Source organism: Cheilinus undulatus, linkage group 11 (assembly GCF_018320785.1).
Source record: "Cheilinus undulatus linkage group 11, ASM1832078v1, whole genome shotgun sequence".
Lineage (NCBI taxonomy): Eukaryota > Metazoa > Chordata > Actinopteri > Labriformes > Labridae > Cheilinus > Cheilinus undulatus.
This window is the reverse complement of record NC_054875.1, coordinates 31,933,157-31,955,440: the sequence shown is the minus strand read 5'-3', so window position 1 is coordinate 31,955,440 and position 22,284 is coordinate 31,933,157. Positions and strand designations below refer to the sequence as shown.

At 39.0% G+C, this 22,284-nt stretch overlaps 1 protein-coding gene across 1 annotated transcript in view; it reads right to left on the bottom strand.

The window, feature by feature from the left end:
• Positions 1–16,075, bottom strand: part of LOC121517332 — a 69,062-nt gene extending 52,987 nt beyond the window's left edge. Inside the window, exon 1 of the mRNA XM_041799036.1 lies at positions 15,808–16,075. The gene's annotated coding sequence lies outside the window, so the exon portion shown is untranslated. The remainder of the gene's footprint in view (positions 1–15,807) is intronic.
• Positions 16,076–22,284: the final 6,209 nt, after the last annotated feature.

The window sequence follows — 22,284 nt, the reverse complement described above, 5'->3', positions numbered from 1 at the left end:
GCCTATATCATCTGTAAATATTGGCCTATATCATCTGTTAATATTGGCCCATATCATCTGTAAATATTGGCCTATATCATCTGTTAATATTGGCCCATATCATCTGTAAATATTGGCCCATATCATCTGTAAATATTGGCCTATATCATCTGTAAATATTGACCTATATCAACTTTAAATATTGGCCTATATCATCAGTAAATATTGGCCTAAATCATCTCTTAATATTGGCCTATACCATCCATATATATTGGCCTATATCATCTGTAAATATTGGCCTATACCATCCATATATATTGGCCTATATCATCTGTAAATATTGGCCTATATCATCGGTAAATATTGACCTACAGTATATCATCAGGAAATATTGGCCTATATCATCAGTAAAAATTGACGTATATCATCAGGAAATATTGACGTATATCATCAGTAAATATTGGCCAATATCATCATTACATATCAACCTATATCATCTGTAAATATTGGCCTATATCAACTTTAAATATTGGCCTATATCATATGTAAATATTGGCCTATATCAACTTTAAATATTGGCCTATATCATCAGTAAATATTGGCCTAAATCATCTGTTAATATTGGCCTATACCATCCATATATATTGGCCTATATCATCTGTAAATATTGGCCTATACCATCCATATATATTGGCCTATATCATCTGTAAATATTGGCCTATATCATCGGTAAATATTGACCTACAGTATATCATCTGGAAATATTGGCCTATATCATCAGTAAAAATTGACGTATATCATCAGTAAATATTGGCCAATATCATCATTACATATCAACCTATATCATCTGTAAATATTGGCCTATATCAACTTTAAATATTGGCCTATATCATATGTAAATGTTGGCCTATATCATCAGGAAATATTGACGTATATTATCAGTAAATATTGGTCTATATCATCATTAAATATTAGCCTATATCATCTGTAAATATTGGCCCATATTATCAGTTAATACTGGCCTATATCACCAGTAAATATTGGTCGATATCATTTTTGAATATTGGCCTATATCATCAATAAATATTGGCCTATATCATTTTTAAATACTGACCTATATCATCTTTAAATACTGGCCTAGGTCATCAGTAAAGATCGGCCTATATTATCAGTAAATATTGGCCTAGATCATTTGTAAATATTGGCCTATATCATCCGTAAATATTGACCTATATCATCAGTTAATGGTAGTCTATTTCATCAATAAATTTTGGCCTATATCATCTTTAAATATTTACCTATATCATCTGTAAATCTTGTCCTATATTAAGGACAAGTTTGTTAATTAGTGTATTATCATGATTATTTCCTACTTATTTGCATTATTGTCCCAAAGATTATTTTCTTGATTTGATTTCTTTCTTTTCTCTCAAGTCATAAACTTAAAAATGTATACATTTGAAATGGGTTTTATTGTCAAGACCATTTTCACAGTCAAGGACTCTGACGAGGTGCAAAGCGAATGAAGAATAAAAATATTATGAGGCTAATAAAAATAATCAGTGGCTAAAAACTTAAACAGATAAAAATATAGTAGCAAAACATTAAATGTAATATAACTTCACAACAAGTACGTATAAAGGTTCAAAAGGAGAAACTGTGTAGACGTACAAGTAAACTAGTGAATAGGGTTACAGGGCAATTTTTTCTATTTGAATATAACACACTTAGTGTGTAGTTGTAAAAGGCATCAAAAAGTCCACGTCCATTGTCCAACAACAAAAAAAAAACCTCACAGCAGATAAGCAAGAAACCTTTTTTCCTTCTTGCTTGAGAAGTTGCATGGTAACATGTTATTTGAAAGGGTATGCATAAGACTGACATGACTGTCCTGATCATGACACCTGCCACTAACATCAAGAAGGTTTTATGAATGTTGATGAATATTGTCATGAAGTGTCAATTGGTCAGTTATATCACCTTTACCTTTACCTATTACCTTTAATAGTTCATGTTGTTTGATCCCTTTTGTTTCTTTTTGCAGTAAGGAAGCTGTCTTAGCCTAGCATAAAGACTGAAAACAAAAGGGAGGAAGGGGGTTGAGATCCAGTTATATATGTGGCTCTCCAGGAAAGAAAAAAAGCTGCAGGGCAACCAGACTGAGTGCAAGGTACACTGGAAACTCCCACTCTTAATTTAGGATTTCCAGTCGTGCAAGGGTGTGGGTAGAAATGGGTATGCTCGTAATTTATTGCACTAAAGGTGACATAATAGACCAAACGACAATTTAATAACCAAATTCATAAAGGTTTATAAAGCCTTCTGTTTATGTGAATGACAGGTGCCATGTCATGTCAGTCTTATGCATACCCTCTAAAATAAAATGTTATTAGTTGCACAAATTCATACTGAAAAAAAAAATATAATTGAATTTATCTTCAAAAAGGATTTGGGTTCAGTTTGTTCTGATTAACATGAAATTACAGGGCGTATTTAACAGGCGTTGTAGCACACTGTGAATGACAGGAATCATATGTTTACACCTTGTGTTTGACCTCCTGGCGCTGCATGTTTTTGATGCCACTGTGTGACAGGATGTGTTAGGTTAATACAGTGCAGAGGTCCTACTAATTGGGCTGCTGCACAGTTTGGTTAATTGGTTTAGCAGTGATCCAGTGACAGCTAACATGCTGGCAGACCCCTGCTCACAATCAATCAGGTGTGTGAGTGAAGGGCACAATCACAGCAGGTGCTTTCATTAAAGAAGCACAAGACGAACTGAGACGCACATGTGTCAGATTACATCCAAAGTTGCTGCAGTGATGGGGTCGTATGTTTGAGCCTATAGAGCCGGATAACTAATAAAATCTAAAATGTCTCAATAAATATGGATTTTTGTGAGTGTGTGTTTGCATGAAAGAGAGGAAAAATGTGTGAGAGAGAAGAAGACAGAGACCACTAGGGACCTCAGCTCTCTTTCATGTGGAGGTGAATACATAAATAATAAAATTAAATCATCAAAAACAGCCCAAAATAGTACAAGCTCTACTCTCAATTATACCCACGAAAAAGAATCATACATTTCACAGTCTTTAAAGTTATGTGAGCTGCTCTGTGTCTTCAAGTCCAATAATGTGTACATTAAAATGTCAAGATGATGACAAAAATTTCTTTTCTTAGCGCATACAACACAAAGATTAAACTGACCTATAGGGGCAGAAGTTTTACAAATGTTGTTTTACTAAATAAAGAAGCAGAATGCTTGTCAGACGTGTGGTTTTATTTCTCTGTGGTCTGATGCGCTGCTTCCTTCTGTAGCAACCCATTACCTGATGGTAGCAAGGCAAGGTGCAATCTGCAAGGTGTCTGGGGAGCAGAGCACTAAATAAAGATATTTTCAAGGTTTTCAGGCAAGAGCAAATCTCAACCCTAGTTGTGTCACTTCACTTCCTCGCTTAACACAATCTGCTGCCTCCTAAAATAGCTCAGCGTTTCTCTGAAGCCGCGACTTAACACCAAGATCGACAGATAGGGTGCGTGCAGCAGAAGAGACTGTGTCAATGCAACAGAAAAAAAAAATTCCATGCTGCGACAGGCGTAAAAACACACTGGAGATTGGCTTTGTGTGATCCCGCTGTGGGTGTGATAGGTACATGCAGAGTTTTTGCTGCTATACTTGAGTTATAGGAAGATCACATACCTGTCAAAAAAGGCCTTGCAGAAAAAGTTTGTGACCTTTATATCACTTTTGAAAAGCTAAAACTACATCTGGTCTCACAAAAAAAGTCAGATTTAAAAGACATGTTTCCAAATCTCTGAAGTTACAGAGTGCAGAAAACGGTAATCGAAAAGGATTAGCCTCATCTCTGGTTTATGTTTTGATATTTGCTGTGAACTATTCTTTAAAGGCAAAGGCAGCCTCTGGAGTGGAGTTCAGCTGATGCGATCTCTCTTTCCACAAGCCACTCTTATTAAGAAGCACCACTAAAAGCCGGAGGATTCTCTTACTAAACCAATCAATATAGGATCTGCCTCGCCATGGCCCCTGGAGTCCTCGACTCCACCCTTTATTCTTTGCTTCCTCTGGCTCTCGCTGTCCCTGCACTCACTCATTCATGCTAGGAAGAAGGCTGGATGCTGCTCCTGTGATTCTGCAAACTCAAGACCCATCTGATACCAAATGCGGCGCTATCTCAAACCTCAGGAGGTGAAACAGGTGAAAACGGTCCTGTGAGGCAGCGCTGAGGAGCAAACCGCCTGTTAATGAATAAATAAACACGGCAGTCAGCATGAACGCCCCGCTGTCCTCGCGCTCTCTGAGTGCAGAGGCTGATCCTCCATCGCTAACACCTGTGCGCCTGTCACACGAATCAATAAACAGATACTGTTGCAAAGGTGTATTCAGCCACCAGCTAGCACACTGCGGGACGTCTGCATCTCTAAAAGGAAGGGACATTTATGGCATAGTGACACACCTCATACAGAGTATGTAAGTAGTAAAAGTGTGATGCCCATTAGTGAAAAAACACACACTGTTGATGTACAAACACAGACAGATGGCTCAGGAAGGTGCAGAAAACACACATGCTAGTTACACAAATAAACACAATATATGACTGATGTAATGTTCTTCTACCTGCCTGCTCTTGATTTCAGTGTTTAAGAAGTTGCCTTGTAACACTGACCAAGGCATGTAACTATGGCATCTAGCTCTGGGACAAAATATCAATATACTGCAGTCCTGTCTCATTTGATACAGTTTCAGGTTGCTGGTCGTCAAATTAATTTAAAAGACATACAGCTATATAAACAGATTTTCCTACTTATTTCATTCACTGTGACACAAATTCATACTTCCTCTATGGAGGGTGAAACTGACAAAAATCAGATGATAAAAGTGGAGCTGATATAAACTCACATGAACTGAATAATGGCGTGATAAAAATGCTTTCAAATTAGAAAAGTGAAGTGATAAGTTGAAGTTGATTTCATGAAAATTTTTGCAATTTGATGAAAATAGTGTCAAATTATATCATTTTGATTGTTTTTCATTCATCATTTATCATTAACAGTGCAAAATTTTCATTTATTATTTAAGGAAATTGGCCTCAAGGGTGAAAGTCACACAAAGTAATGATAAAAATCAAGGTGATAAAAATGAATGTGATTTGAATGATAAATCAAAAATGCATGTGAGTTAAAATCTTAAGTGATGACATTTCCTGTAAAGTGAAAATAAAAGTGATAATTAAGTAATTAAATAACTTTTATCATTACAACATGTCATTTTCATGACTTCCACCTTTAAAAATCATCCCAGAGATCAGGCTTCTACTCAACTCTTGACTTATACACTCGCCAGCCACTTTATTAGGTATAACTGTTCAATTGCTTGTTAACACAAATAGCTCATCAGCCAATCACATGGCTGCAACTCAGTGCCTTTAAGCATGTAGATGTGGTCAATAAGACTTGCTTAAATTCAAATTGAGCATTAGAATGGGAAAGAAAGGGGATTTAAGTGACTTTGAACTTGCATGATTGATTGCATGATTGATTACCAGCATGATTGTTGGTGCCAGACGGACTAGTCTGAGTATTTCAGAAACTGCTGATCTACTGGGATATTCATGCACACCCATCTCTATGGGGTAATGGAGAGTGGTCCAAAAAAGGAAAAAACATTCAGACATCTTACCATTCCTATTTGGATTGATTCTCTCAAATTGTTGTCTTCCCATGATTAAAAGGTTAATTTTTCAAGAAAAATTCAAGTGTTTTTCTTTGACTCATTTACTCAAAGATGGACCGGGATGTTTATCTAAGGATTTTAGCTTAATGCCAACACATTAAAGAAATTTCCTTTAACAGGCTAACAGATTTAGCAGCATATGTAAGTTCATTTTTACTTATGAAACGACATACTTCACTAAACAATGTTTGGTATGACTGATAGTTTCTTGAGTTAAGAGGCGTTAACAGAATATAAGAGATGAGAAGAAGATAAGAGATGCATGTAAAAAAAAATGAATTAATGACTATTAGAAAAATCATGACCCATCCTTAAGGGCCTGTGTCCATTGCTGTTTTTGTTTTAGTGCTGACAGCGCAGATAACCTCATTTTCAGAGCACTTCTCACCAGTGTTGCTTGTTTCTACTTTACAAAAAAGGATTCCACTTTTCTCGATAGAGTATGCAACATCATATTTCTGTAATTCAAGGAAATGCTACACAGAAGACATGCAAACGATATAAAGGAATCCTGTCCTGACACAGGCAGCAGCTGCAGACCTAAAAACTTCCCTGGGAAAAAGGCAAAGAAAGATGAGTTACCCTGATTTCTCTTCAGCTACGTCAGAAGTCCTGCTCCTTCTTGATTTTCACTGGCAAGTGAGGGGGAAGTGACATTTACAAGTGCAGTTCTGTTCTAAAAGTTGAACGGTTTTTAACCAGGAGCATTTTAAGCATGGCCAAAACAGCTGAAGACATTTTCTGCCCAAGGCATTGATTGCTCGGAACACTGGATCACATTGGTCTTGTATTAAAAATAAGCGCCATCAGCGCTAAAAAAGCTGGCTATGGACTAAGCCCTAATATTAACTCACTAGAGAGCTGTAGTCCAGCTGCTGACTATGATACAACAGGCCTAATGCTAACTACAGCTGTCTTTGCCTGCTGATCATGTGGCTTTAAAGTTCATTATTAGGTATTCTGATTTCAGATTTGTGTGACAGACGTGTTACGCAAAGTCTGAGGAAACACACCTTTAGCCAGAGTGTTCCAGGTTATGACATTAAACCAAAATCAGAGCATGAAGAGCTCTTACATAACTCTCCTCGTTCCTTAAAGCAAGAGCAGGCATTATTTTCATGCTCAAGTATGCCGATCTAACAGGATAAAACACCCAGCCCTAGTGCCGCAAAGAGGAGCATCCTGTCTCTGCTATTGAGACCCCAATGATTCGCTGTGTTTGCGCAGATTAAACTGTTGTTGGTATAAACACCTCTCCGCCCACAAGAAGTGACAAACTTTAAGAATGGAAACAAATCTGGCTAGTGACAAACTTTAAGAATGGAAACAAATCTGGCTCTTTTCTCAGAAGAGATACAGAGAGTGCCCCGCTGTACTGCAGCTGGGAGGCTTTTTCACTGAGGCAGTGACAGAGAGTGGGACATGGAGGTCACAGTGGTTTGTATTCACAGAGCTGAAAGAGGTCAGGATACTGTAAGTCAAATTTTACAAGGTCAATAAACACTAAAAGATTGATCTGACATTGCTTAAAATAGTGGCTTTATGCTGTTACAAAAGGCTTTCAGAAAATCCAGGAAGCATTTGTTGTGTAAAGAGTTAATCCTCGTCTGTACCGTATGTCTGTTTTGACTCTGATGTTTTTGGACATGGCATCAAAGCTATACTGAATTTACCACAACACCTCTTTCCCTTTGTGCTTTAAAGCACGTCTGTCACAAGGCCATGTGACTAACAACAAATACTGGACACTTTCCTCTGTTGTAGCACCAAAACCTCCTCTGTCCATCTGAATGGAAACATGTAGAAACAGAAAATGAAATTTTAACTTTTATCAAAGCTGGGGCTGTATTTCCTGTAACACAAAATGAAGCTGCAGCAGCTTCTATATGTGCTCAAAGTTCATATGATAAGAAGCATGGGTGAAAACAACCACAATCAATAATGACTTGAACATATGTGTGAACTGAAGAAGCTTATATGCATGACTTTAAGGCAGAAAAATAAAAAAGCGATGCTGAATATGAGCTGAAGGTTGAAGGGCTTTTTCCTCAGTAGAGAACATATTTTTTAGCTCAAGCTTAAATTGCTGCTAAGACCTTGGAAGGCTTGAAAGCCTTTCAAAACCAGTCAGTTTAAAGTTATGTTCCTGTGCACGTAGACACTGTAGCTTTCACCTGATGTTGTGCTCCCTTTTCCTCACACACTGAATTTGTTGTTGTCAATAAAGCACAAAAAAAAAAAACCCTGGCACAACTTTCAGGACAGGAGTCTCTCGGTTCATGATGTTGGCTGCTAAATGGGAGCAGAAAATGGAGCACATTATCAACATGATATAATGGACTGCTGAGAACATAAGCAGACGCATATTACTGCATGCTCATGTGATGGTACCAGATTAGACATAATGGGCAGTTGATAGCATATTCATGTAAATCACTGTCTTTTCTCTGCTGCTTTATTTATTGTGCTTGCTTCTGTATACAGCCGTGTTCAGGAACATTGTGCTGTAATGCCGCTCAGACATGAATCAATACTTATGAATTACAGAGCTCCCACTCTAATGGCAAGCTACTGCAATGCTGTGCCGAGAGCTGAAATGTAGTTAGTGCAAACAGAGATCTTGGATAATAAACTACCTGTACATTCAACAATTAATAATGAGTGAGGTTCTGTGAGGTTTTAATGTTTGAAAAATCAAGACATTCAGTGGGTGATTTCTAAGAAATGCAGGTACTGCGATGTGAAAAAGATGGTCTGACACAAGAGTGTGTTTCAAAGACAAGAGAAATCAGAGCATCAACAAAGAGCTGTACCATCACATCACTTTTTTGATTTCTGGTTACTATGGGGATCTTATTTTCTTTAAATATGGTATTAAGGCAAAACCATCAATGCTCATTCCTCTATGTGATGACCCTGAAGTAAAAACACTATTCAAAAAATGTTCCCTTCATTCATACATTAATTCATTCATCTCATGGTTTCTCATTGACTTCTTCTAACTCTATCCTCTCCTTTTCAGTGCCCATTTCCTCATTCCCTCTCTCTGCCCGTGCATCGCCCTATACACAACATTAATAATTGAAAGCATTTTATGCAGACAGTGAGTTTTGGTGCCCTGAGCTCTTTGGTCATAGATCCATGGCATTAATGCTGGGTGGCAGGCCAGTTTGAGGGCCCTTGTGCCCTCCTAGTCCAGGCCGGGGCACATCTGTCTGGCTGACTGGCCAATTCATTGCCTCTGGATCCCTGAACTATTATGCACACAGCTGACATGCACACACACACATGTGCGCACATGGAGGATTCACACGCCATTTACTCAACTATCTGTTAAGCTTACGTCACACTGTTGCACCTTTTACCAGCAACCAAAGACCAGAGACAATGACTGACATCTACAAAAACCTAAATAACAGTTTAGCACTGTGTCCTCTATAATTCTCACTCACAAACACCCTATCCTGCTCCCTCAATACAGTGTTTATGAGTCAGAATGATAGTTTGTAAAAGAAAGAACTGCAGTGTCTTTAAGAGAATAAAGGTGTGTGGCACAGTGATAGAGTGTAAAAGACTATGATTATGTGAGAGAGTATAATAACCTCCAAGACAGAGGGAAGGACTGTTTTAGCAACTGTTTAAGAAGTTTCTGAAGTTTCTTGAAACAACCTGTTCCTATCTTCTGAGCGGCATTTCTAGCTATGCTCAGGATTGAAGGAGAATTTAAATCAAGCTGCAGAATGTTTAAGGACGACTTCAAAACTTTGTTAGAATAGCAAGGTCACCAACATTCGATTTTCTGATTACATACCTTCAACACTGTGGGGTTTAAAAGACAGTGAGTCAAGCATCAACTAGAAGTGCAACACTATTTACATTTCAATCTCTTACTCAAACAGCAAATCTAAGATATACTCTTAGATAAAGTATACTATCCTTTGTTTCGATCAAAAACAGACACTCCATGCTGTCGACTGGTATTCATAGCTTTCAATCATGTGACCACACAGTAGTGCTGCACAATTACTCTAATCACAATTGCAATGTTAGGCTATGCAATTGCATAATTACCTCCGCCAAGGAGGTTATGTGATCAGGTGTGTTTGTTTGTTTGTTTGTTAGCAACATAACTCAAAAAGTAATGGACGGATTTTGCTGAAATTTTCAGGAAATGTCAGAAATGGCATGAGGAAGGACTGATTAGATTTTGGGAGTGATCCAGATCACCATCTGGATCCAGGAATTTTTTAAAGGATCCTGTACTATTGGGAGATAAGGCTAATGGTGGAGGTCTGCGCTGTTACCACTTTACACCAGGAGATGGCAGACATGAGTAACTTATTCAAAGTTTTGGAGTGTATAGAGTTTGAAAGACACACGCCCGGTTGAGGAGACGAATTAGAGCGTAACAAAGAGAAAGACAGCGAATTGTAGCGATAATACTCACAATGCCTGGAGGAACAGAGGAATATTCACCCTCTGCCATGACTTTCAGTTGTCCAGTGAGACCATGGGTGCTTCCGCCATGACAGTCCATAAGTAGCGTAGCCAGTGCTTTGTCTTCACCATGTCTCCACCCCAACGGGGAGACAGTAATCGGCGAATTAGATTTTGGGAGTAATCCAGATCACCGTCTGGATCCAGGAATATTTTTAAAGGATTCTTCACTATTGGGAGATAGGGCTGATGGCGGAGGTCTGCACTCTCTGAGTGCTTTTCTAGTTTTATAAAGGCTGCCATTGTTTTAGTATTCAGTAGTACTTGAGAGGTCCACAAAAATACCTGCAGAAAAGCCTTAATGGTTACAAAAGTGCCACCAATGCAATGGAAATTATTACATTATTTATTATTTAGTTTTCTTTAATATCACTCAACTGTGAGACCGTTGTTGTCATATACAACAAGAAAAGACAAAGTTTGCAAAAGCTTTAATAGCTTTTGAACCATAAATCACAGCCACTTGCTGTTCCCCCTTTTGCAGCCTACCATTGAGCTGTTCTAATGATGCTATCCATGCCTTCATAGCCTTTAAGGTACCTTTTCTAGCAAGCCTGGAACTTGAGGGACTTTTTGGGGCATTTAAAGATTAAATGAACATGAGTAACTCCTGTGTTAAATATCTTTTTTAAATCCTTTTTTGATCATTTCAGCTTAGCTTAGCATTAGTCACCATATTGTTCAGATTGGCTGTGACAACCCCTAACAGGTTGTTCCATCGTTGCATCACCCCAAACTGCACATGTCTGGCTGGGCATATTTGCAGGAGACAGGAATTGCTTTAAATAGCAGCACAAATTTAGCTAACACAAAGAAGCGCAAGGACGTCTTCTGTTAAAAAAACAACAACATATATATATTTATATATAGTATCAGAATTAATATTTTGTCCACTCTCTGGTGCAGAAAGGCTTTGTCATTATTGTTCATTACCATGTAGTTTTTTGTGTTGTCTTCATAGTCCCATAATTTTTTTAGAATTAAAGTAACATTACTGCAGCACACATATTCTTAACACCCAGGCTGTCCTGAAAAAAGAGCTTAAATGTGCACCAAAGAGTTGATGCTTTAATTGCTTTTTATGACATTAAGTCCAGGCGACACAAAAAAAAAAAAAAAAAAAAGCTTAGGACTCAGAGGGTTAATATCTCTATGTTCCTAGTTGAGAAACACACACTTCCAAAGTATCATTTTTCTGCATTTTCACTGATAACCTGATAACCTGGAGGCCAAAAACAAAGCTTTGAGCAATGGAAGCTACCACTGAACACAGCTCTGCGGCACCAGCATTTTCAAAACAACATGCATGTTTACTAACCTTGCAAGGCAGATGGATACGCCCATTACCTTGTTTTTCCAATGGCGAATCCATCTTGCAAAGCTCCCATCTGAATTGTTTGGGCCCAATTAGAAAGTGACAGGACAATCAGCAATGAGGGGCAGTACTTTCAGGTGCAGCAGAGTCGTGACGTAAACAAGCAGCAGCAAGAGCTGGTGCAGTTATGGAGGAAGAGATCAGCGTGGATGCTGCTAAAGTGCCAGTTTTATCAGAATTTGATGACATTTCTTTGTTAAAAGAAGAACAAAGAACAGCAGTGAGTTGTTTTCTTCTCAAAAATGACAAAAGTCGAGTACTTGTCTATAGTCACCATGTTTCGCATTATTCTTCAGTAGCTGCGCACGCGCAGCTTGATAGCTTCTACGTCACGTGTTTTGTTGCTCTGATTGGCCCGTAGAGATGTGACAGACAAAACGTTCACCCAATCATACTCCGAGTGTTTTTTCAAAGCCTCTGCCTTTTCCCAAACATTTCATATTGAAACTTTACCAGATGGATGTGTGAAACAAATCCATCTGGCATGTCAGGTTACATGTTTACACCATCTGAAAACCACAGAAAGACTGAAATATTATCTAAAAATAAACATCTTTGTCACGTTGGGCCCTTTAAAAGCACCTGGTATTCTATTTAAATCACTATAATCTGAAAGTCTGAGCCAGAACTTTGTTTCAATGATGTTTACATACTGCTATGTCAACAGTAGTGGAGAATCTTTCCCCTTACACAACTTCCAGAATGAAAATGTGCAAAGCTATGGTTGTTTGGTCAATAATGCTGCTATTTGGGAAGTAAAGGGCAAGAAGTCTTCATCAGCAAAGTTTGGGTGCTAATTAGAAAGAAATAACTAGTTAACATTACTTAACAATGATATCAGGATTCCTGTCAGCTGTCAGTCAATGTTCTGGTGCTGATATGTTAATTATAAGACAGTTGTATTTTGATCAACACAATGTGCTGCTGTCTGTTGTACTCAAGAGAGACAGCAGAGGGCTTAATAGCATTAATAGCTGTTTGCTCTCCCCTCAGTTTTCTTTCTTACATGGCATTATGTAGAAGTATAACCCAGGCTTGTCTCTTCATCAGTTGGTGCTGACAGCTTTCGTTCATTAAAAAATATTCAACAAACTGGCTAAAATGTGTATATGGCACTGAGACATCAACTTCTGTATAGTATAAAGCAGAACTAGGAAGCCTTTTTTGCGTTAGTTAGTGCGGTCTGTTTACACTTTAGCTAGTGTAGCATTTACAAACCAGCAGCCACACATAGCTTTATGAGCACTGAGCTCGGTTTTGTTTCTGCAGAGGAATAACTGAATAATCATTTTCATCCATACACTTTCCCTATGTTTTGCTAACTAACAGCAACACATGTACACTGAGTCAGCTGACATGCAGGTATGTACAACAATTCTGAATCTAACTGACCTGAAAATGCACAAGAAAGTTATCATTCCTCCATATTTAATCACCAGAATTTTCTCATTTCCTCTTTTTCTGATGATGAATCATTAATTAACTTGCATCCATTAATTTCTATGTCTTGTCTCTATCACTGTGTTCACATTGCACTGCCTAGACCAGAGGTGCCCACTAAGGGGCCACATACAGAAAAATATAAGGACGTTTGGGCCACTTTCTTATACTTCACCTTAAGGATATTGAAGTTAGTAATACCAATCCAATGTAAGTTAAGATATGCTAAATGCTTGGAGATGTTTAAATGACTCGTTAATGGCTGACAAGATAAACAGCCAATCATTTTTATAATTTTGGGAAGGCACAACAAATTTCAAGAGGCCTCAGCAGCCCCAGCTACCACTGGGAGCTCAGTAAAAGAGCGACACTCATTTCAGCAGAAGCTCATCTTTGGGTAGCTCGAAGATTATGGCATGCACTTAAACACAGAAAAAGGAACTTGTTATGGACTGAAATTGAAATAAGGGAACAGTAAAAGAGTATACGTTTGCTAATGCAGTGTGGATGACTTTTGACTTGAGCTGAGCTGTCTGTGATGTTTCTTTTAAAGTGAAATAAGACATTAAGACGTAGTGGTGGACTTTATTAACATCACTGGGGCGCTGCAGTAGCTTAACCAAAGACCCAGGCTCAAAGGGACAATAAAGCATGCAATTAATGGGATAAAAAATATAAATGCACTTATATGGATCTTAGTTAATCAAATCAATGCATTAATGCCAACAGGCCTGATAAAGACATAATATGCCATTTAATTGTAGACTTGGATTGGACATGTGGAGCTATTGTTGGTGATTATTGAGCATTTGTGTCTTGGAGAGAACAGTCATGAATGTAGAATTAAAGAGCACAAAAATGATGATGTATATCAGAAAGTTAAGTGTTTTGTGTCTGTCTACGTATGATTTAAAGTGACACTGATGAATGTTACGTCTTAGGCACATGTCTGCATCTGTGTTTTACGAGATAGTAAATGTTTCATAAATGTATATGTATGCTTGCATGTGCAGGAGACGAAAGGAGACAGATAGAGTGCAGAGTCTGATGTGCAGGTGTGCTGGTGAACCCGAGAGAGCGTGTTTACTTCCATGACGTGAAGGTGGGGAAGGATGATGGGATCGAGGGGTAGATGAGTTGGGAGGGAGGAGGAAGGAGTGCTCCAGTCCTGTCGCCTTGGGTGCATCAGCAGCAGGATTGTTGTGTGCCCTCTGGGGGCCATCTGACTGTTCTGTCACCCTCCACAGAAGGCTGACTCTGCCTTAAAGTGCCCAGCCCCACGCCTGCAGTTGGACATGCTTAATGTTTAATACATACACAGGGAGAGTATTGAGAATGCCTCAGGAGGATGCCGTACACATGCTGTAAGGGAGACAGGTTTTTTGTTGGTTTGTAGAACACCCAAGAATAGAGGAGCTCCTGTACAAAGTGTGCGTGGGCAGGCTGTGAACATAATTGCCCAGAATTCGAACCAGGGCTGGAGCTCCATCGCAAATTCGAAATATACGAGATCCAGGAGTTAAGCACCTCTCAACAACACACACTTGTCGTGAGAGGCAGACAGTTTCATACCGCTGACTGTACAGTGCATTAACTTATGTGTGCAGGGAATATACATCATATTCATACATGATTTCAGTCAAATTAACAGTCTTGCACTGAGCTGAAATGCCTCTCCCAGTGTGCGCCTCTACGTCAAGCGTGATGTAATTCAGGGCATCACACCTCAATAAGGCAAAAGAACGGGCCCCAGGGGTGACCCTCCTGCTTAAGTCAACACAATGAGTGTAATGAGGTGAGTTACACGCACACACAAGTTGGCATACACGCACACATACACACTAGAGCTGGGAACCCTTGCTGCATAGTAAGTGGGTTTCATTCATCTACATGCACCGAGCCTGCTGTGGAAGTTCTACTCACACCCACACATTCGGCAGCACAGCGAGGATCTCACACCGCAGCTTATTACAGGTGAGAGCATCATTACACACAGAGTTAGATATACAAGCAAGGGTTATATACTGAGAAGTCACATCATTTCAAAGCAGACAGACTTAAAATATGCTAACCATGTATCTTAGCAGACTCAAGTTGCATTCTGGAGGGGGGAAAACACCCTCAGTGCCACCAATCAACGGTGGAAAATGAAACATTAAATCAATATCAAAGGGCATTCTCTCTGTTTGACATGCCTCTGTGTGCACCTAACAGTCTCTGAGTTCATCAGATCTGGCTTCATAATTAATCGTCCCTGCTGTATAAGTAGGACTGCTGCCTTTCTGTTATCATCACGTACTGTACAGCTACCCACGCCCTCTGGGCCATCAGCGGATTAATGATGAGTGCATGTGATAGGAGAGCCCCTCACAAAGCCTTTATTAATTAGCCTGGCACTGACACTGTGGTCGCAGTGTGCAACACATGTTCCCTCTAATCCAAACTTTAAAGGGACACGATCAGCCTCCCAATCAGCCACCACAATACACCGCATAATATTAAACCTTGATGCGTGCATGCGTTAAGTTACATACATATGCAAGCGCACCATTTCTAAATTAGCAAGGCAACTTTCACACATCGCTGACCAACCGGTTATGCAGCACCTTACTAGGAAGCACATGAATGATTGATCAGACAGGTGGGATTGAGAGTAATCCAGCGGCGATAAAGAGGGGAGGGTACGCTAAACGCTCCAAACCTGTACAGATGCCACCAAAGTGAAAGCCAAAAGAGAAAGACAGATGGTGTGGATTGTACTCACTAGCCCCCCAGGTGTGTTAGAGGAGCATCCCGGTCTCTCAGGGCCAGCTCTTCAGATGAGTTCTCCCGGGACAGCGCGCCTTGATCCTCACTATCATTCTTTGCAGAGCTGCAGCCTCCTCACAGCCTCACCTTACCTCTTCTTTTTTGACATCACATGAAGAAAACAGCTGCACGCCGGATGAAATTCGCCTCTAATTGTTGTTTCGGGATTGTAGTCGTCCGTCTGTCAGTATGTGGAACACTAGTGACAGCAGCGGGTTGCTATTTGAGGGGATGCTGACGCGCAACCGGAGGGGCTCGCCTCTTGCTTTTCTCATCTGGCTCCATCAGCTCTCAGTAAGCAGCACCATGTGACTGAAACCACTGTGAAGGGACACACAATGTCAGCATAGTTTCCGGTGAAGGCTTTCAAAATAAGACAGACAAAATAAGTTGTCATAAAGCACCAGGTGGAGATAATTAGAAAAAGAGCAATAACATCTAAATGAACTGAAACCACTAAATAAATATTTGCATGAGCTTTTACCAACGACAATGTGTTTCAAATTGTCACTATATTCGTAACTTAGAAAACTTTTCTTGTTAAAAATAAATCATTAACAGCTATTGTTTTTTCCCTTAAACTTGGTATTTCAAAATGTAAAAAAAAATAAATCAAGTGAATGTGACGTTGGACATATGAGAAGTAGCATTTTAAAAGGTCATGTCAAATGTTTAAATATCTTACAATACTTAGATGTAAGTCAATATCAGCCAGTCCAATTAAAAAATAGTAAACTGTGTTGGTGCTATTTATATTAGCTTGTTCACACGAGCTAACGATGCTAACGTCACTCTTTAAAAAAAAGAAAAAAAAAAGATATAATAACTAAAGAAAAACTTTAAAACTGCCCCTCATGAGTTATACCACTATCCAAATAGACCAAATCCAGAACCAAAATACCTGTGAAACTGAGTGAATATTCAACATTTTCTAAAACAAAACAAAAACAAAAACAAAAAAAGCACTCGCTTGTGTGAACATGTGTCTGCTAATGTAATGGTCTAGCTAGTTTTAGCATAAGTGAGTCCTTTAGCCTTTTTGCGACAATATGGGCTGTTTAAAAGAGCCAGAACGGTTAGAAGAAAATATAAGCTATATGTATATTCCAGTCTTTATAATCATTATAATATTGTGAGTTGCAGTATCCTAATAGATGGGCCTTTATTTACTCAATACAAGTCACAAACGTAACATTTTACTGACCAAAACGCATTAAACGTACACTTAGGCATCAAATTTGATGAAAAGAAAATTATTTTATCCACAATATGTTCACACAAATGTTTAGATTTAAAAACTGCAAAATATTCCCTCACATAAAGTCTGAATTTATCAAGCAAGGATAAAGTCTGCTTTTCTAGGCCAGATGAACATTCATTAGCATGGTGTGGGTGACTGTTTCCTCAGGAGTTTTTACTCGTAGTGTTTCAAAGCAGCTATATGTTTTTTGCCACTTCTCACGAGATGCATTTTACTATTGGGCAACATTTTATTAGAAACGAACAACACGTGATATGCCTTTATTCTGAAGGATATATAACTCATTTCCTGTATGTGCCAAGTTTGTGTCTGACTTGAAGCTTCAGTGGGGCAATTCAATTAAATCCGACCTCACAGACGAGTGCCTCCAAACGGTCATCGTTAAAATAACATCAAAAAATGATTCGGGGACCATTACTTCTTCACCAAAGCATAATCCTGCAATAAATTATTGACATGCTCCTCATAATAGCCTCTGTATTTATTCTTCATTGAGTCTGGAACTTTCTTCATGGAGAAATAGTGAAGAGAAAACGCAATGAGACCGTGGCTCCATGGGCACATGCATAATGTTAAATTTTTATGAGCAAGGGACTAAATAAAGAAAGCATTCATATGCTTGTCAGACAGGCAGTGGTGGCTGTAATTTGCAGCTATGTAGGGCAGTTTGTGTTGATAAATGTCCTTTACAGATGAAGACAGCTTCTCATTTTGCTGATTTAAGTTTAGGCTGGTTATGATGTGTTTCTATTTGACACATAATATGCTGCTTTTAAAAATGCAAAATATTCTTAGGTTGTCCTGTTATTCACAGTGGCTCCCCAGGTGACAGGGGGTCTTTCCGCCTGAATAATGGGATTTTTTGAGGCAGCAGAAAAAGAAAACTTCTATTTTCTACTTCGATATTCTGGGAAATTTAATAATTTAACTTGTTTTTAGTCTAAGAAAGCATATATTATGTTTGGCTCTGTATGTTTGAGCACCAAAGTGTGTGACAAGAGAAACAGAGAGGGAAAAAAGAAGGAGCGGGAACAAGAAGCGACAGCCTAAGATGCTTTCTAAGAGAGAAAAGGCCTTGTCCTTTTGAGGTCTTTTTGCCATTGTTGTCCACTATGAGCCAGACTCTTGGGTCTCCTCCACAAAGCAGGTCCCCTCTGAGCAGCGAACCACTGGCTGTCCTGTCACTTCACATTAGCATCCTGGTGGAGAACAGCCGCCCTGAGGGCTGAGACACACTTGTCATGAAAGAAATGTTCTGGACACACACACAAATCCCCACACACACACACACAGAGTGAGTCGATAAGAAGGTGTTGGTTAAAATGAGAACATGAGGAGAACCTCTATGAAGTCTTCTATAGAACTATAACAGTGACCCTGTTTTAGCCTTGGCTCTCCTCTTTCTGTCTCACCCACTCCCCTCCACCAACCAGCACACACACAAGCACGTTTTTATGGCACACATTCAGAAAGCATGTACTCATAAGATATGCAGTTGTGAATGAGCGAGCTTCATGCATGGAAGAAGGGCAGGACACAGATGGATTCTACTAGTAGACCCTTGCACTTACTTGAGTTGTAACTGTAAAACATGACAGATGTTATGAGCAAATTCGTTAATGCCACTGACTGCACACACAAAAATAGTTCCTACATTAAACCAAAGGTTTGAGTGTTAGCCCCCGACAGTGGGTCAGTTCTTACCATCTCAGGATGTGTAACCAGCTTTTGGAAGCCTGCTTTCTTTTGGGCATAACAGCTAAGATATTTAAAAAGATAGCAAACATGCAACCTTGATTTGGATGTAAAATGCTGATGTGCACTTACAACTGCTAATGTTTTTACCCATTACACAGTCTTTGTCATCATTGTAGGCACGTAAGTTCTGTGGCTGTTATGACTTTATCTGGCATTTAAAAGGTTTTCTTTGCCCCATGGCTACCATTTAGGAAAATAATGCATATATTCAGCCTAATCTGTAGCAATTCAGTAAGTAATTGCAAGTAATTTACATGGTGTAATATAGTATATTTTTAAGACATGGATAAACTTACTTTGATATATATGGAAGCCCATTTTCGCCAAATGAAAAAAAAAATGTGAACATAAGCCTAGTTTTGAAAAAAAAATCCTAAGTCATAATTATGAGACAAAAAGACAAAATTATGAGATAAAAAGTCAAAATTCTGGGTTAAAAAATTGAAATTATGAGGTAAAAAATCATAAATATGAGATAAGAACTGGATATTGAGATAAAATTATGAGATAAAATTTTAATTTATTATATTTATTTATTTATTTTTAATTGCCTCACTTCCACATATTTCTTTTTTAAGTGGTGAAAATGGGCTTCCGTAGATATAACAGTCATTACCTTCGCCAAGGAAGTTATGTGATCGGTTGGGTTTGTTCGTTCGTTAGCAACATAACTCAAAAAAATCACGGACGCATTTTGATGAAATTTTCAGGAAGTGTCAGAAATGGCATAAGGAAGAACTGATTAGATTTGGGGACTGATCTGGATCACCGTCTGGATCAAGGAATTTTTTAAAGGAGTCTGTACTATTGGGAGATAGGGCTAATGGCGGAGGGCTGCGCTGTTACCACTTTACACCAGGAGATGGCAGACATGAGTAACTTCATAACCTAGCAGCATTTTGGGTGTATTTCTATTCAAAGTTTTGGAGTTTACAGAGTTTGAAAGAGGCACGCCCAGTTAAGGAGATGACTCCGAGCATAACAGAGAGAAAGACAGTGAATACTCACAATGCTGGATGGAATAGAGGAATTTTCACCCTCTTCCATGACTTCCAGTCATCCAGTGAGATCATGGGTGAGACAGTCAGTGCATCTGATGGCACTGGTAGGCAATACTTCCACCATGACGGCCCACTCATAAGGAAGCCAAAGCTTTGCTTTGCCACGTTTTCACCCCAGCAGGGAGTAGGCAGTTGGTGAATGCCATTGTGGGGGACACATGGGGATGGGTTCAGGAATTTTATAAAGGATTCTTCACTATTGGGAGATAGAGCTTATGGTGGAGGTCTGTGCTCTCTGAGTGCTTTTCTAGTTATTCCTGACATGTAGAAAGTTAAGAGAGAGGAGGATGGGTCGGTAAAAGGTAACCGGAATCAGGTTCTCTTCAGGGTAGGTGGACAAACTTAAGACAGCAAAAATGAAAGAGTGACTTGCCAGATTATTTGCAAATATAGTCTATAATAGAAATGGAAGTCAAAACTGAAGATTGGAGGTGTTTTAATGTAATTAAAAATCCTTTGTCTTCACAGTTTGGGATGTGACTGATTCTGTGCTCTGTTTTTGTCTATCATTATTATGTTTGTTTGCATTTATAGTGAGGTGACCTGTGTACCTATTTTTGGTGTGAGATCAATACTAATAGTTTGCTCAAATTATAGTATATTCCGCTTGTTATTGATCTTGCTGTCATAGGATGTCTCTCTTGATTAATGTTTTTTGTTGTGACCATTCTCACTATTTTTTAAATTTTGTTGTTGGCACTAATCTTGCAAAGCAGATTGGTTTTCATGACTCCATCTCTGACAGCAGGCAAATCCATCCTAAAAAGATCCAATCCAATTTGTGCCGAACTGAACACTGTTCGGACCAATTAGCATCATCTGAGGAGAACAAGGCCGTAGTAACAGGCAGGTTTAGGTGTACTCAAAGCAGTTTGCAATGGCTGCCTATAGTGCTGTGATTGGCTTGGATGTAGCTCGAGTATAGCATCAATTTTACCAGAACTTGACCATGTTTCTGCATTAAATAAAGAATAAAAACAATACTAAAAGCTTTTCATGACGAGAAAGATATTTTTGCTCTTCTGCCGACCTGCTTCAGGATGAGTTTGGTAGAGTTATAGGGGGAAGGGATTGGCTGTTGTGTAAGTGGATGTATACACTGGCTGCTAAGGGAGTGATTAGCTTCGACTTAGCCACAGCAGCAATTTTGTCAGAACTAGACAACATTATTTTATTAAAAGAAATGCAGAGAGCAACACTGAAAGCTTTGCATGATGTTTTCACTCTTCTCCTGGTCTGCTTCAGCATGGGTTTGCAATCTTTACAAGTGGGTTGTGTATTTTATGGCTGCTGCCGTGGTGGCTGTTTGCTCCGCTGTAGCAGTGGGAAAGTGGCAGTTTAATCGGAACGGAACCACATTTCTTTTCAAAACAAGAGCAAAGAGCCACAACGAAAGCTTGTCTCGACACAGTAGACATTCTTGCACGTTTTCCAATCAGTCTTGGCACCAGTTTTATTCACCGAGAAGCTCTGCCATTCATGGTCTATGGCAGCGATAACCTGTCAGCTCAAGATAAGTGCATGTGTACAACGTCATTTCGTCTTGTTGCTCTGAGTGGCCTGTCATGAATGTGACAGACAGAACGTTCCTCCAATCACCTTCTGAGAATTTTTTAAAAAGTCATGCCCCCTCAAACGCTTTTTCAGGGAGCTTTCCCAGATGAATGTGAAATATATCCATGCAATGGATATTTGAAACAGTTGATCTGGCATGTCAGGTTAGGTACAAATTATTCTTTGGCACTATAAGAATAAGAAGCTTTTGCACTCTGATATCTGCTGTTTAAAAAAGGTGCTTTTTTTTGGAGCTGTTCTTTATCTATTATGTCCTTATGAAGACTCATTGTGAATCGATATATGCATTGACATCCCTAGTTAATTACTTAAAAGTTGCTGGAGCTTTCACAATCTCAAAAACTCTCACTCGGTTATCCCTCGCCACTTGTTGCATCCACCTTTTTCGCACTGTTAGATCAAGTGAATGGAGCACAAAGGGCCGATGGTAACTTTGCTCTGAAGACTCGTCTGAGACCGTCATATGTCCAAACTGAGATGCCTCTGTCACCGTGATACTGCCTATTAACTATACCATTACATTTGCCAGCTACCAGTAGATACAGGGGGTGGGCCAGCTTACTCACTGGCTCATCTTACCCCACTCTCCCCTACTTTGTGTAATAAAACAAGGCCATATCAAAGTTTTTACTTTGCATTGAACAGTCTGAGAAAAAAAATTGCTGAATAAAATTATTGGGGTGTATACAATCCATCAATATATACAAAGTTACATCATAGCAGGTGTAGGCGGGAATATCTGTGATGCTCAAGCTGCTTTAAATTCATCACGATGTTT